Here is an 11,119-nt window from a genome sequence, read left to right as displayed (position 1 = left end):
TTACTTAAAAATGTTAAAAAATAAATAAGAATATAATGGAAGTCCATAAACATGCAGGATTGGTTTGGGAGAAATTCTCTTTGCAAGAATGCATTCATTCCATGAAATACTGATCGTATAATGACCTGAACACCAACACACTTGAGCATGCCCAAAAACCAGATGAGTGTGTGGCTACTGGAGATTGCATAGGTTTTTATAGGGTAACAAACATCCCCTTGACCAGTTCTAGACTGGTTAATGATGATATTTGAGGCCTACCCCCACCACCATTTCTTACTTTCTTTTCATGTCAATGTTTTCTAACATTTCTAGTCTCTCTAAGACCCTACCTTAAATTGTTAAACCTTACTTCTTTTCTTTTCCTCCTAAGAGAGACCTGTGACTAGCAAAATAAGTGGATTCTATACTAGTTCTTTTTTTTTTTTTTTTAACGTTTATTTATTTTTGAGACAGAGAGAGACAGAGCATGAACAGGGGAGGGGCAGAGAGAGAGGGAGACACAGAATCTGAAGCAGGCTCCAGGCTCTGACCTGTCAGCACAGAGCCCGACGCGGGGCTCGAACTCACGGACCGCGAGATCATGACCTGAGCCACAGTCGGCTGCTTAACCAACTGAGCCACCCAGGTGCCCCCTATACTAGTTCTTAAGTGGAGTAGCTGCATGAGGCTTAGGCAAGTCACACAAACTCTTGGAAACTATGAAATATAGATCCCTCTCAGCTCTAAAATTGGGTTCCTTCAATTCCACGGGCCCTCTAGATCCCGTTCTGTGGAGTTCTCCTTCCTGAGGCATCCCTATAGTGTCTACCAGAACCAATTGGTGAGCAGGATCTTTGGCAAGTGTACAACTGCTCAGAGCCTGAAGCTCCTTATCTGTAAAAGGGGAGAGAGTGGCTATTTCAGCACATTGTTAGAGGGTTAAATGAGCATAGATATAAATATAGCTTAGGGGGTGCCTGGGTGGTTCAGTCGGTTAACCGGCCGACTTCGGCTCAGGTCATGATCTCGCGGTTCGCAAGTTTGAGCCCCATGTTGAGCTCTGTGCTGACAGCTCAGAGCCTGGAGCCTGCTCTGGATTTTCTGTCTCCCTCTCTCTCTGCCCCCCTCGCCTGCTCACACTGTCTCTCTCTCTCTCAAAAATAAACACACACACACACACACACACACACACACACACACACACTATATATGTATATATATATAGCTTAGGACAGTGCCAGATATATACAAAGCACTAAAATGGTTAATGGTTGCTATCATTAACACATCCTCTTTCATTGCTTATTGTTAATAACGTGTATGCCACCTAGAAGGCTTTTTTGAATGAGGTATGCCAAGGAATATGGAAAGTAAGTTCTCCCTCAGAGAAAGAATTTACTGTTTATTAGCAAACCTTAATCTGAAGCCATAGGAAAAGAATACATTATCCCCATTATAGTGGACCTGCCTAAAGCAGAGTCTAGGGCCTTGGACATCACCTGCAATTTAGGAAGCCAGCTATCTAAAGGCTGTGAGCTGAGAGCTTAAGAAAAAGGGCAGGCCTGGCTGGGGCCTCACATTTCCTTGCTTAGGACAGCAAGTCTGCAGGAGGCAGGGAAGGAGTGGCAGATTTCATTAAACTGTAGTCTTAGTTTGGTGGTGCTGGAGATGACCCAGACCTCAGGAGCTGGGACAGCAAACTTCTCTCTGGCCTTCAGAGCTGAAATTCCCCAATCTGGCTTTAGACCAGCCCCAGAAGATCAGGAAAGTGACAAGCCATGGAAATGCTCTGTGTTCATGCCAAGGAAAAGTTTTGATCAGAGTTTTCCACGCAAGATTGTTTCGTGTGTGTGTGTGTGTGTGTGTGTGTGTGTGTGTGTGTGTGTGTGTGTAATATTCTATAACATCTGATTCAAGAAGAAGCTAAGCCATAGCAAAACCAACAGTGGTCTGATTAGGCCAGGGGGCAAAAGGGTCAGAGTTCAGTCCCAGCCCACCCACCCCTCAGGGCAGATCTGGAATAGAGATCTAAGAGCACGTGCATGGCACTTGGAAAGGACAGGCAGAGAAACATGAGACAGGAGGGTTTTGAATTGCTGGTGGAAAGAGGCAGTGGAATTATACTTGGGGGGAAAAGCTTTTCAAATGGAACACGTTTGCTGGAAGAGAAGCCAGAGCAAGGGTTGGGGAGACTGGCAGTGTTTGGGCCCAAATTAGCATTTTTGACCTGATCCTGAAAGAGGTGGGGGGTGGTCAGCTACATCATCCGTTTCAATCCCCTCATGTTAGGGGTAAAATGGCTTGGCCTGGTCTCTGAGGCTAGTACTCTCCTCACATCTTGCTGCTCCCAATGTGGGTTTTTGTTTGGGCGGAGGAGCTCACCTTGATCTCCTCACCCTCACCCAGCGTGACTCCAGGCTCCGATTATAGTATGCAGCAGCAGCAGGGATTGAAAATGGCTGGCAAGGAAGCAGGGCGAAGAGAGAAGAGCCTTGTGCAAAGGAAAAACCAGGTCAGCCTAGCTTGGACCACACTCACCACCCAGAAAATCGACACACGGTCCCTTAGACTAACGTGACCTGTCCCTGCACTGTTCAGCAACTCTGACCCCTCCTGTATTATGAATGCCTTCCTGATGTTTCAGCCCCTGGAGATGTCGATAAATCCCTTGGAAGACTTTCAGAGACGAGCAGCAAACAGGCTGGGTGACCGGAAAAAAAGATAAAAGGGACCAGAAGGTAGCAGCTGAGGTTTGAGGTATGCAGGGACTGAAGAATGGAAGCAGACCATTTCGAGTTGTTAGCATGCCAGGACCGAAGAGGATGGAACAAATTTTAAATGGTATCTGCCCAGCTGCAGGCCCAGGAAGACGGGTTCAAATCACTGTGTTCTTCTTAGCTGTTGGGTTCTGGTGAGATTTTTTTTCTTTGAAAACAAGCTGGGAGAAGCAGCTTACAGCTCTGATCCCTTTATCTTTATTCCAGTTTTAAACTCTCCTGCCCAAAGGGAACTCCTGCATTTTGTTCCTCAAGCAGCTGCCTGGACTGGAATTTCCTGGGCAGGAGCTGTCAGGCTTGGCCTTCCTTGGGAAGGCCAGAACAGCTGCTGGAGACTCGGCCTCATCCCAAGTCTGTCTGACTGTGGGGCAAGGGGTGGCATGAGGGCAAGTGTGTCCTTCTGCTCAGGCCAGTGTCCAAATCCTGCAGCTCCCCCAGCTTGTGCTTCCGTGGGGAGACCCATGAGGATGTCCCAGGCATGGGCTCCTGTTGAATCAGGGTATTCCTTGTGAGGCCAGTTGAGTCCAGTCAGCAGCTCCATCTGACCCACTGACTTCTCTCTCCTCCCGATTTGAGGTCCAGTCAGCAACCTTCCTTCCTCCTCAGACCAGCAGGTGTGCTTGAGATGTCCCTGAGGCGTGGGGTTTGGACCCCCTGCCTGAACATCTACACTGCTTTTACCTCTTTTGGTAAAAAGCAAGTTCTTGGATTCCAGTCGGTAGAAAGGGAAGAGGAGGGTTGGCTGGGCTGATCCTGATGTTGGTGCACTGGACAACAGGGGCAAGGGGGAGCCAGGAGGAGGGACAGGAACATGAAAAGGCAGAGGACCAAGGTGAGGCCTGGGGGTCTCCTTTGGAAAGAAGTCACACTTCTGATACAGACTTGAGTGATTGGAGTAGCAGGCCTGTAAGGCCAAGCTCTGGCATCATTCAAGGTGATCAGCTTATTTGTGTACAGTGAGATCACTTAGATTTTGTTTTTAATTGAATTGAGGGGCGCCTGGGTGGCGCAGTCGGTTGGGCGTCCGACTTCAGCCAGGTCACGATCTCGCGGTCCGTGAGTTCGAGCCCCGCGTCAGGCTCTGGGCTGATGGCTCGGAGCCTGGAGCCTGTTTCCGATTCTGTGTCTCCCTCTCTCTCTGCCCCTCTCCCGTTCATGCTCTGTCTCTCTCTGTCCCAAAAATAAATAAACGTTGAAAAAAAAAAAATTTTTTTAATTGAATTGAAATTGGCTCCTGTGATTGCTGATGCAGTGATAGATCAAAGACTGCCATATCAGCCTTTGGTGCCTGTGGGGCGAGGCACAAGGCCTTGGCAGTCAGGAAGGGGATCTTTGGGGCACCTGCCTGGCTCGGTCTGTAGAAAAGGCAACTCTTGATCTCCGAGTTGTGAGTTTCTTTTTTTTTTTTTTAATTTTTTTTTTAACGTTTATTTATTTTTGAGACAGAGACAGAGCATGAATGGGGGAGGGTCAGAGAGAGGGAGACACAGAATCGGAAACAGGCTCCAGGCTCTGAGCTGTCAGCACAGAGCCCGACGCGGGGCTTGAACTCACAGAGCGCGAGATCATGACTTGAGCCGAAGTCGGCTGCTTAACCGACTGAGCCACCCAGGCGCCCCGGAGTTGTGAGTTTCAAGCCCCATGCTGGGTGTAGAGATTACTTAAAATCTTCAAAAAAAAAAAAAAGGAAGGCTGGCCAGGCCCTAGCCAGGATCACCTGACCTCACAATAGGTGATGGCCTCTTCAATTCCTGGACGGTGCTCAAGCTCCAAGGTTCCCACCTTTAAGATTTGGAATGATAGGAAGCCTCAAGATTATCTCCAGGCACCCGAGGGCAAGACTATCCCTAGGCTTCTGCAGCCTGTGGCGTGCCTATCCCTGAGGGCTGCCATTCACCATGGTCTGCATGGCTGGCACCTCCTGGAACTGTGGGACGCACAGCCGTGTACCTGCTCAGCCATACACCACAGCCCCACAAGCTCCATCAGGTGGAATGCCCAGTCCAGAAAGGGAGGCATTTGAGCTCCACGGCTCTCCTCCTCTATTCTCTCCCTGCCCCCAGGCTGAGTATACCATGGGTTCTGTCCCCAGAGCTCTGCACATTCCCCTACCCAGTCTTCCTTCCTTTCCCCTTTTCTGACAGGGCCGCCAGCCCCATGACCAGCCAGGCTTGGGAGCCTGCATAGTGGGTGGGGGGAAGTAGGGGATGTGGAGGAAAAACCTGAGGCCAGCGCAAATCTGTGACACCTGCCGAGCCCCACAGTCACAGGGACTTTCTTCCTCTCAGTCCCTAGTGTGACTTTAAGCCCTCGGAGTGGCTTAGCTGCCCAGTTTCCCAGGCTGCTGCTGCTGTTCAATCTACCTCCCTCAAGGGCACACTGTGGGGCCCTCTTTGAGGGGCCACGGGGTCAGAGAGCTGGACTGAGAAGCAGCTTCTGCGTCGACCCTGCTTTCTCGTGACCAGACCCTCCTTTGCTCTTTCCTGCCCACTTCTGGGCATTTCTCTCCAGCTGCTGCTTCCCCTCAGTTCCAGCAGAGAGGGAACTAACAAGCTTATTCCATCTGTAAACTGTCTCCTGAGCCCTGTGTCCCCTCTCCTGGTGCCAAGAAACCTCCTTCCCTAATGCTCTGAGTCAAAGCCCAGTCACCTTAGAATAGCAGAAGTAGTGAGTCAGGGAGAAATGAGGGCCCGGGTGGGGTGGAAAGTGGGGGTCCAAACTAGCCTGGGGAAGTACAAAGCAAGGCTAGAGAGACTTAGGTAAACTTTGCCTTGTGACATGGGCCAGGTCACTTAACGCTTTTGAACCTCAATTTCTTCATACACAAAGTTGAGCAGAGTCTTCCCTTGTGGTGCTATTTGTTGTGTGGGTTAGTGAAAGTACATGGAAAGCACCTCACACAACGTCCAGCATGCAGGAGGCTTTGGATAAGGAAGGAGGCCTGTCCTCCTAATCATGTCTTCTTTCAGGTCCGGTGACCTGCCGACCTTTTGGCTCCATGTCCACAATGCTGGTGTTAAACAGAATGTTCAGGACGAGTGGAAGTAGGGAGTCCTGGTGACTTCTCCAAAGATGTCCTCTCCTCCTGTCTACTCCCTCTCAGCATTTGTGAGACACGACACTGGAAATGAAGCTTGGCGTCGTGAAATGCTGGGTTCTCTTTTTGTCCTAAGTACTTCCAAGTAAGGCCAGCCACAGAAGCTGCTCCACAGAGGTTGAATTTGAAAACCACCAGCTGGTGTGGCAAAAGAAGTAGCAGAGTGCCAGGCCGAGGAAGCAGGAAGTGCAGCCATTGGGTCCCCTCCCAGCTCCCTGCAGGGCCCTCCCAGGGGCTCGTGGGGACTGGCCAGAGACCTTCGGTCTGTCCAGCAGGAGTATGGCCTTCACTTTCAGAAAAGCCTGTTCACAAGAAATCCAAATGTAGGAAACCAAAATGAGGACAAAGGGGTTCACATTACATACAAATGGATTCTTTGCAAAAGGCTTCTGATGACGCCCTTCTGCTGTGTAGAAAGAGGCACCCTTGGGTGTAGGTGCGTAAAGTAGGCTCTGAGTGAATACTTTACCCAGAAACCACTCCTCTTCAGTAGACTGTCCGTGATCTGTTCATCCTGAGCTTTGCGGGGATGGCTGATCATCCTCAAATGTAGGCACTTGCCCGTGGAAGAAATTTCTCATGTTCCGCTATCCATAAGGATTTTAATCTCTCTCTTTCTCAGAAGTCACTGAAATCAGAACTAGAAATTCCCAGTGGGTCATCTGAACCCTCCCTTTCCTTGCCGTTCCTTGGCACTCCTGAGTGCTGGCCAGGGTTTCAGGAGTCAGATACTTTCCCAGTTACAAAATGAGAAAACCATCTTTATACGGTAAAAGATCTTTGTACCCCAAGAACAATGCAAAGTTTTTAGAACAGTAGGTTTCCTTCGGAATTTTACTCCACAAGGGATAAAGAACAACCCTACTTTATGAGACCAGAATATTTAAGTGGAGTCGGTGTTAAGTTAGAAACTTAGCAAAGTATGAGACAAGAAATAAAAAATACGAGAAATAAAATTCTATCTCTATCCTTCAGCAGGCACGGTGCATCTCAGTACTGGTGTCCTGTGGCTTTGCGAGGCTGGATGGCAAATGTATGTCTTGGTTCTTATTTCTCTGTGGGAAAAGTGGATGAAAACAATTCCGTCTCCTCCTCGTGTCCCCAATCTTGTTGCCTGCCGGCACTACTCAAAGTAAGTATGTACATATTCTGTGTCCCAACAATCCGTTCCTGGACATATATTCTAGACATTCTCACCAAGCTCCTGAAGGGGACATGTACCAGGATGTCCATTGTGGGTTTGTGTGTGGTGCCACGGAAGTATTTGTCCCTGTGGGAAGAGGTGTGTGAAATGTAGCAGCCCACCCCTGAGGGCCACACAGAGTTGGCAGTAATGGATCATATGTACTACTCGTGGCAACACAGATGGATCCTCAAAACACAATGCTGAGTGAGGAAAGGAAAACAGAAGAACCATAACACTATACCATGTAGGCAAATGAAAAATGCACGCACCCAAGAGGCACCTTTATCATAAACGCATAAAACAAAAGACACATATCATATACACTGGAACTATAACCTGTGGAGGAAGGAGAATGACATGAGCGCATAAATAAACCAAGAGACGAGAGGGCCGCACAAAAACATGTTGGTGAATGTTCATAGAAGAATTATGCACAGCCCTCAGAAAGTGGAAACAACCCAAATGTCCACCAACTGGTGAATGGATGAATAAAATGTGGTATATCTGTACAATGCGGTATTATTTGGCCATAAACAGGAATGAAGTGCTGACACAGGCTACAACCTGGATGACTTTTGAGGACCGTCATGCTAAGGGGAAGAAGCCAGTCACAAAAGACCACACATCCTGTGTATTCCGTTTCTATGAGATATCAGGAATAGACAAATCTAAAGAAACAAAGTAGATAAAGGCTACCTGGGGCCAGCGGTGATGAACATGTTCTTTTTTTTTTTTTAACATTTTTTAAGTTTATTTACTTATTTTGAGAGAGACAGAGCACAAGTGGGGAGGGCACAGAGAGAAGGAAAGAGAGAGAATCCCAAGCAGGCTCCGCACCATCAGCACAGAGCCCAGTATGGGGCTGGAACTCACGAACTGTGAGATCATGACCTGAGCCACGATCAAGAGTTGGACCCTTCACTGACTGCTCCACACAGGGGCCCCCATAATGAAATGTCCTAAAGTTAGATTGTAGTGATGGTACAACTCAGTAATATACTAAAAACCATTGTACACTTTAAATGGGTGTTTCATGGTATGTGAATTGTACCTCAATAAAGATATTTAAGAAGAGAGACAGAAGGGGGAGAGTATGCTCACATGGTTGCCCTTGGGCTCTTCCTCTTTGTGCTTCCAGTTTCATACTGGAATTGGGTGAGGTTCACCTACCTTAACCCTGCCCATGGGCCACTGACCTCAAATGGTGTCTCTGGCCTTCCAGCTTGAAAACCCAGCACTGGCCAAGGGCTCCCTGGAACTGACTCAAAGCTGGTTCCAGGGAAGGATGGACTAGCTATACATAGATCCCTTCCTCCACTGCCTAACGTGGTTTGCAGCCAGACTGTAACGGAGGGTTTTCTCAGAATGGAAGTTGGAAGGGACGTATTCAGGACCTTATGTGTTCTGTTAACCAACCATAAGTTTATCATTAGTCAACAGTGTGACTCTAAGAAGACATGTGTTTCCTTTCTGGCTTTGCCAGCATTAGTTGTGTGACTTTATTATTTTTTTTTAAGATTTTATTTTTTTAAAGTAATCTCTACATCCAATGTGGGGCCTGAAACTACAACCCCGAGATCAAGAGTCACACGTTCCACTGACTGAACCAGTCAGGCGCCCCAGTTGTGTAACCTTAAATACTACCTCTGTAAGCCTCAGTTTCTCTCTTTGGACCACCATTTCTTTTTTTTTTTTTTTTTTTTTTTTTTTTTTTTTTTAAATTTTTTTTTCAACGTTTTTTATTTATTTTTGGGACAGAGAGAGACAGAGCATGACCGGGGGAGGGGCAGAGAGAGAGGGAGACACAGAATCGGAAACAGGCTCCAGGCTCCGAGCCATCAGCCCAGAGCCTGACGCGGGGCTCGAACTCACGGACCGCGAGATCGTGACCTGGCTGAAGTCGGACGCCTAACCGACTGCGCCACCCAGGCGCCCCTGGACCACCATTTCTAGGGGGCAGTGCCTATGACAACTCCTAAGGCTGTGATGACAAGATGTGCTGGGCTGACGTGCTTTGATAAGTCAAAGTCCACCTAGAAAATCACAACTTGCCTCACAATGGGAGAGGGTAGAAGGACATGGAGAACATGAACGCAGTGCTTACCACAGGGCCACATATTTCATTTATAGATGGGGAAATTGGGGCCAAAGTTTCTATATCTAGTTTGTGGCAAACCTAAGACCAGATATCAGTGGTCTTGCCTATAGTAGGCCACTTAAAAAATTTTTTTTTTGTTTTTTGTTTTAATATTTATCCATCTTTCAGAGACAGAGAAAGACAGAGCACAAATGGGGGAGGGGCAGAGAGAGAGAGGGAGACACAGAATCTGAAGCAGGCTCCAGGCTCTAGGCTGTCAGCACAGAGCCTGACACGGGACTCAAACCCACAAACCGTGAGATCATGACCTGAGCCAAAGTCGGACGCTTAACCGGCTGAGCCACCCAGGTGCCCCAATAGTAGGCTGCTTATGAATCAATAATGGAACAGGAGGGCTTGATGGGTAACAAACGCCCCATCACGAGGGAGATTCAAGCCAAGGCTAGATGGCATTGCAGCTATAAAAGGAATTACTACACTGATCTCCAGGGGAAGACAGAGGCTTCTGTTATTGGCATTGCATGGGAACAGCATGGAGATGACACAACTAATCCCAGGACAGGATGGTGAAGACGGGGGCCCTGCAGCAGAAACAGGCTCATCCTGTCTACTTTCTTGAATTTGCAACTTCCTGAGAGAGGCTCTGCCTCTCCTCTGCTTTCCCCTCCTCCCTGCGCTATTCCCAGGCTGAAGTGGACAAGCCAGGGCTGGTAATTGTGTTAGTTCGGTTTCCTCCCTGGCCCTGCCCTCCTTATAATCTGATTTCCAAGGGACAAGGGATAGCAGGACCCAGGCTCAGGAAGAAATCCGCTCCCTCGTGTCTGTTGGGCCTGCTAATTTGATAGAACTACTTGCTGAGCTTCCACAGAACCCCCCATTAGGAACAAATTTCATCTGGCTTCCATAGCCCGCTCTGGAGAGCACTCTGGGTCTCAGCTCAGAAGGAAATTCAACTTCCAATTCAATTTCTGCACAAGGAAATTAAGTCTTTATTAAAATAAGAGCAACCAGAGATTGAGCACCTACTATGAGTCAGCCGCAGCACCCGGTGCTTTATATTTATATTAAACAGCTCACTAAGTGTGCTGTTCTCCCTGTGAGTTCATGTGCTCCAAGGGAGGCCCTTGGCTAATGATTCCCTTTGTCACAGGATTCACCCTCCATTTGAATGGATCTGCCCTTGGGTCTGGGGCCTTTGGCCAGCTCTTGAGTGATCCTCAGAGAAGCAGTGTTTCTAGTGCAAGATGGCTGCCCACACATGAAACAGGCTCTAACCCAAGTCCCCTCTCCTACCCCAGGGTTCCTGGTGTTTAACAGGAACCAACAGCCCCTCAGGACACCTATTGGAGCTCACTTTACCATCCCACCCCATTGCTATGACTAACACCAATGGCGGTGAAGCCCATTCTAAAGCTCAGCCTGCCAAGCATCCTGGTGGGCGAGCACGAGCATGGAGAGAAAGACCCTGGGGCCTGGAGAGAAGCAACTTTGCAACCTATTCTCTGTGTGACCTTGGGGAAGTTATCTAAGCTCTGAGCTGGGTCTTTCTTATGTGGGAAATGGGAATAGTATAGTCTCCCATACAGGGCAGTTGTGAGAATTAAATGAAAAAAGAATAGACCGTCTAGTCTCCAGTTTCACTGTGTGGGATGAGAGTTATGAATCACCTTCTACTCAAGTATTTTCCCAGAGCCTGAACCACCTGTGTGCCCAGGCATCTGGCTCTCCACTTTGTTTTCCTCCCCAGGAATACCCAGGTACTCACAGGGTTGGGGGGGCGGGGAAAGGGAAAGGGCTTGCCAGATTGTTCATAACATGGAAACTGGGGTCACCTGCTTGCTTTTTGAGGGTTTCTGTCTCCATGGAGTTCATGACACAGACAGAAGGCAAATAAATGAATGAGTATATCAAGTATCACAGTATGAAACAAGCTCTGTTCCAGTAGACATCAGGGAGGCTCCTGGGCCCCCAGCTAGGGT

Source organism: Neofelis nebulosa, chromosome 7 (genome assembly GCF_028018385.1).
Source record: "Neofelis nebulosa isolate mNeoNeb1 chromosome 7, mNeoNeb1.pri, whole genome shotgun sequence".
Taxonomy (NCBI): Eukaryota; Metazoa; Chordata; class Mammalia; order Carnivora; family Felidae; genus Neofelis; species Neofelis nebulosa.
The sequence above is the reverse complement of the archived record's forward strand: the minus strand, read 5'-3'. Positions refer to the sequence as shown.